Source organism: Anomaloglossus baeobatrachus, chromosome 1, assembly GCF_048569485.1.
Source record: "Anomaloglossus baeobatrachus isolate aAnoBae1 chromosome 1, aAnoBae1.hap1, whole genome shotgun sequence".
Lineage (NCBI taxonomy): Eukaryota > Metazoa > Chordata > Amphibia > Anura > Aromobatidae > Anomaloglossus > Anomaloglossus baeobatrachus.
Window position 1 is genome coordinate 859,527,657 of NC_134353.1, and position 6,000 is coordinate 859,533,656.

Sequence of the window (6,000 nt, forward strand, 5' to 3'; positions counted from 1 at the left end):
GTGTGTGGGGGATATTTTGAGCAAGAATCAATTAACAACCCCTTATGATTCCATTTGTTTCCCCAGACATCATTACATTTAGAGGGAAAGGATGGCGGACATAATTACTATATGGGGCCAGAATGAGGGACAAAAATTATTGGTTTATGGTGGCGAGTGGGGCATAATTACTGTAGGGGCAATTTAGGGGACATTATTACTGATGGAATAAGTTAATTTTGAGGATACTGTCTGCCATGGAGGGACAAAAGTCTGATGTAGTGTAGAAGTTGGTGAAAAAGTGTGGCTGTGCTCTGTAAGTGATCAGCTATAGGTGACTTATTTTCTGTAGAGTCGCATCATGGCAGGAAGAAGTGATGGCGGTCACCACCAGATAAGGAGGAAAAGCGAAGATTAATAACTTCAGTTAGAGACGTCACTGGTAAGACAATGTATTACATGTACACATACACACTATACACTATATACAGAGCCCCTGTGAATAAGGTCACTGGTGATCCCTGTATTACCTGTACACTATATACAGGGTTCCTGTGTAAAATGGTACTGATGATAATATTAGTGTTATTAGTATTGTGGTTTTTATTCATGATCATTATTGTAGTATTCTACGTCCCTGTGTGGTAGTAATATGTGGTCTGGTCATGGTGTAGTGGTATTTGTCTCTTGTGTATGGTATTAGTTGGTCATTATGTGGTCTGGTCATAGTGTTGCGGTATTTCTACCCTGTACGTGTAATATTTGGTTACTGCGTGGTCTAATTATGGTGTGATGGTATTACTCTCGTATGTGGTTGTATTTGATCACTATATGCTGGTAATATATTGACTGGTCACGGTGTGGCGGTATTTCTCCCTTGTATGTGGCGGTAATATGTTGTCTGGTCGCGGTATTTCTCTCTTGCATGTGGTATTATTGGTCTTGGTATAGTGGATTGTGTTGTGTATGGAGGTCACTTTTTCTCTCTGATATCAATATGGGGAAGATTCTTTTTTTCCAATTTATGTTTCCCGTTTTTTACAGCTAAATTGCCTTTGATTACATCTTCATCTCTAGAATGTTGCCCTTAACCAACTTTCAAAGTCGAATGTGGCTTTCAAGGTAAAGGTTGGGGGCCCCTGCTGTAGACTGAGCACCCGCAGGCAGGGTCTCCTCTCCTCCTGTACTAGTCTGTGCCATGTATTGTTGATGATTGTACTTGTTTTATGTCTACACCTTTTTACATGTAAAGCACCATGGATTAAATGGCACTATAATATTAAATAATAAAATGCTTCATTCTTCTTCTTGCAGCCTGTAGCACTGGTGTCCCTGCAGTGACGGCGACTTGCTTACTGCCGCAGCCGAGTTCTGTTTTTTCCCACGGTGGCCCAAGTGCTCTCTTGCCTCCCTCTTCTCCCAGGGCCTGAGATCCCCAGGAATACACTTAATATGCACACATGCACCGGCCCTCCTCTTAAAGGGCTGGCGCGCCATTTCCAGGAAATGACATTCAGTCTATCGCTGAGAGGCACTATGTATTTAAGGCGCCCTCCCATTAGGAGAGGTGCCTGAGCAACACCTTCAGTTAGTCAGGGTCCTGTCTGTCTAGCTAGATGTCAGTAGAAACATAGTCCTATGGCTCGACGGTAGTGTCGACGTTGAGACGACATCTTGACATAATTGATCTTCATAGGTTAAGAAGCAGAAGCGGCAACCGGAAACTGGGACAGCCTCTGGAGGGATGGAGCCAGATGTAGAGAAGCCCTATCAAGTTTCACCTCCAAGGATCGCTCCTGCGCTCCTGGAACCCAGGTAGATGCCTTTACACTGGCCTCAAGCGTTACAAATAGTACGTTTTTATTTTCCCTGCCTAATGTTGTACAATTCCGTGAATCACCTGAAGGGTAACATTTCTCAGTACACTCCAAGATGAATTCCGTGAGACTTGTAGTCTCCAGAATGTATACATTTGTGGAGGGCGGTTCTGCTGTTTTTGTATGTCAGGGGATGTTTAAATGTGGTGTGACGTCCACAATCTATTCCATCCAAAATGGCACTCCTTCTCTTCTGAACCCTGCTGTTTGCCCAAGCAGTAGCATGGGGTATTGGTGTACTCAAGAGAAATTGAACAACAAATTGTGTAGTATAGTTTCTCCTGTTACCCTTGTAAAAATGAAAAAAATTGGGGATAAAGTAAGATTTTTGCTGTAAAATTTAATTTTTTTAATTTCCATGGTTCAACATTATAAAATTCTGTGAAGCACCTGTGGCTTCAAGGGGAAAACACACATCTATATAAGATCCTTGAAGGGCTTTGTTTCCAAAATGAGGTCACTTGTGGGGGGTTCCACTGTTTAGGGACATCAGGGACTCTGCAAACGCGACATGGCGCCTGCTATCTATTCCAGACAATTTTGCGCTCCAAAATTCAAATAGCGTTCCTCCCCTGTCAATCCCTGCTGTGCATCAAAACAGTAGTTTTGCGTAATGGGGTATCGGTGTACAGAACATTTCCTCCTGTTGCCCTTGTGAAAATTAATATTTAGTTAAAGCAACATTTTTGTGGTCAAAATACAGTACAGACCAAAAGTTTGGACACACCTTCTCATCTCTAGAACAACTGTTAAGAGGAGACTTTGTGCAGCAGGCCTTCATGGTAAAATAGCTGCTAGGAAACCACTGCTAAAGACAGGCAACAAGCAGAAGAGACTTGTTTGGGCTAAAGAACACAAGGAATGGACATTAGACCAGTGGAAATCTGTGCTTTGGTCTGATGAGTCCAAATTTGAGATCTTTGGATCCACCCACTGTGTCTTTGTAGAAAAGGTGAACGGATGGACTCTAGATGGCTGGTTCCCACCGTGAAGCATGGAGGGGAAGGTGGGACGGTGTGGGGGTGCTTTGCTGGTGACACTGTTGGGGATTTATTCAAAATTGAAGTCATTCTAAACCAGCATGGCTACCACAGCATCTTGCAGCAGCGTGCTATTCCATCCGGATTGCGTTTAGTTGGACCATCATTTATTTTTCAACAGGATAATGACCCCAAAACACACCTCCAGGCTGTGTAAAGGCTATTTGACTAAGAAGGAGAGTGATGGGGTGCTATGCCAGATGACCTGGTCTCCACAGTCACCAGACTTGAACCCAATTGAGATGGTTTGGGGTGAGCTGGACCACAGAGTGAAGGCAAAAGGGCCAACAAGTGCTAAGCATCTCTGGGAACTCCTTCAAGACTGTTGGAAGACCATTTCCGGTGACTACCTCTTGAAGCTCATCAAGAGAATGCCACGAGTGTGCAAAGCAGTAATCAAAGCAAAAGGTGGCTACTTTGAAGAACCTAGAATATAAGACATATTTTCAGTAGTTTCACGCTTTAAGTATTTAATTCCACATGTTTTAATTCATAGTTTTGATGTCTTCAATGTGAATCTATAATTTTTAGAGTTATGAAAATAAAGAAAAAACTCTGAATGAGGTGTGTCCAAACTTTTGGTCTGTACTGTATATTCTTTTCATTGCCACGGCTCAACGTTATAAAATTCTCTGAAGCACCTCTTACTTCAATGTGCTCACCAAACATCTAGATAAATTCCTTGAGGGGTCTAGTTTCCAAAATGGGGTCACTTGTTGGAGTTTTTTTTATTGTTTAAGCACATCAGTGACTCTGCAAGCGCGAAATAGTGTCCAATATCTGTTCCATACAATTTTGCACTCCAAAATTCAAATAGCACTCAATTCCTTTTGAACCCTGCAGCACGCCCAAACAGTACTTTTCTACCATATATGGGGTATCTGCGTACTCTGGAGAAATTGCACAAGTTCTACAGTTCATTATCTCCTGTTAGGCGGGCTTTGCACATTGCGACATCGCAAGCCGATGCTGCGATGTCGCAAGCGATAGTCCCCGCCCCCGTCGCAGGTACGATATCGTGTGATAGCTGGCGTAGCGAAAATTATCGCTACGCCAGCTTCACATGCACTCACCTGCCCTGCGACCGTCGCTCTGGCCGGCGACCCGCCTCCTTCCTAAGGGGGCGTGTCGTGCGGCGTCATAACGACGTCACACGGCAGGCGGCCAATAGCGGCGGAGGGGCGGAGATGAGCAGGATGTAAACATCCCGCCCACCTCCGTCCTTCCGCATAGCCGCCGGCGACAGGCAAGGAGATGTTGCTCGCTCCTGCGGCTTCATACACAGCGATGTGTGCTGCCGCAGGAACGAGGAACAACATCGTACCTGTCGCGGCACCGGCATTATGGAAATGTCGGTGAATGCAACGATGATACGATAACGACGTTTTTGCGCTCGTTCATCGTATCATCTAGCATTTACACAGTACGATGTCGAAAGTGACACCGGATGTGCGTCACTTTCGATTTGATCGCACGTGCGATGTCGCAACGTGCAAAGCCACCCTTAACCTGGTGAAAATGCAAAATTAGGACCTAAAGTAACATTTTTGTGGGTTATATATATTACCCTATAGTAAATAGCCCCTAAATACAGTATCCCCCAAAGTGGTCTATCAGGTCTAAAGTGCCCCTTGAAAGTTATAGCAGCGACAAAGCTTCTAACATCAAATTATACCATATATTGTGCCCCCTCCTAGTGCTCCATAAGGTAGAAAACGTTACTCTCATGCAATGTAAAGTGAACATGCCTGACTGCCTGTGCCTCCATCCTTTTCCTCACAGGGAATTTGATGGTTCTGTTCTTTTGGTAATGTTCACATGATGACCCAATGCTCGAGACTCCATCAGGAGCTTCTGTCTGAACCATCAACAGGGCCATTAACTTTACTGAGGTTGTCAAAGTCGCTCTGTACTCCATTGGGAAAACAAATAATACCCGAGGCAAAAAATGGAACTAGCACTCAGTTGGAATAATAAAGATTTAGTAGTGGTTTTGTAAGTGTAGCCCACGCTTATACATCTTCCTAAAAAGATGGACACTGGGAAAGGGAGTACAAAGCATCTCCGTCTGCCTCACAATAGTAAAGGTCTCTATCAGATGGTTCCTATTGAATCCCATTTTTCGAGGCTGAAGGTGAAAGCAAGAAAAGTAAAAAGAGGGTTTGTCATCTCACCGCCACCATCTGGTAATCCCGCGTGAACGAAACCACGTCCTGATTAGACGTATACAGAATCCTTCCAAGAAAAACAATTAAGTTCCAGCTCTAGGATGATCTTTAAAATCGATAATCTTTATTTTCTTACATTAATTTAAAAGAAATGGCATTCAGAAAAACGTGGGGGGTAGGAGTTTTGGCGGCGCATTTCGAACGCTATCTGCGTTCTTTTTCAAAGCCTCATGATTAAAGGTGTAGATGACAGCCTCTGATAAAAGTTTCAAATGTGGGGTCAAACATAATGTGAATAAAGTCTAAAGGGTACTTTACACACATACGATATCGCTAACGATATATCGTCGAGGTCACGGTGTTCGTGACGCACATCCGGTGCAGTTAGCGATATCGTTGTGTGTGACCAAAAGGAGCGACGATCAACGATTGCAAAAACGTCAAAAATCATTGATCGTTGACACGTCGCTCCTTTTCCTAATATCGTTGGTGGTGAATGCCGTTGGTTGTTCGTCGTTCGTTGGTTGTTCGTCGTTCCTGCGGCATCGCACATCGCTGTGTGTGACACCGCAGGAACGACGAACATCTCCTTACCTGCGTCCACCAGCAATGAAGGAAGGAGGTGGGTGGCATGTTCCGGCCACTCATCTCCGCCCCTCCTCTGCTATTGGGCGGCCGCTTAGTGATGCCGCTGTGATGCCGAACGAACCTCCCCCTTAAAGGAGAGATTGTTCGGTGTCTCCAGCGACGTCGCTGACCAGGTGTGTGCATGTGACGCTGCCGTAGCGATATTGTTCGCTACGGCAGCGATCACCCTCATGACGAAACAGCGACGTGGGCGAATGCTATCGCGCACAACATCGCTAGCGATTTCGCAGCGTGTAAAGCACCCTTAAGGCTACTTTCACTGCGTTTTACCTTACGTTTAGTGGTCCC

General features: G+C 44.7%; 1 protein-coding gene across 1 annotated transcript in view; it reads right to left on the reverse strand.

Moving 5' to 3' along the window:
- The window catches only part of ARSB (arylsulfatase B), a 207,271-nt gene that overhangs the window by 175,431 nt on the left and 25,840 nt on the right, over window positions 1-6,000 (reverse strand).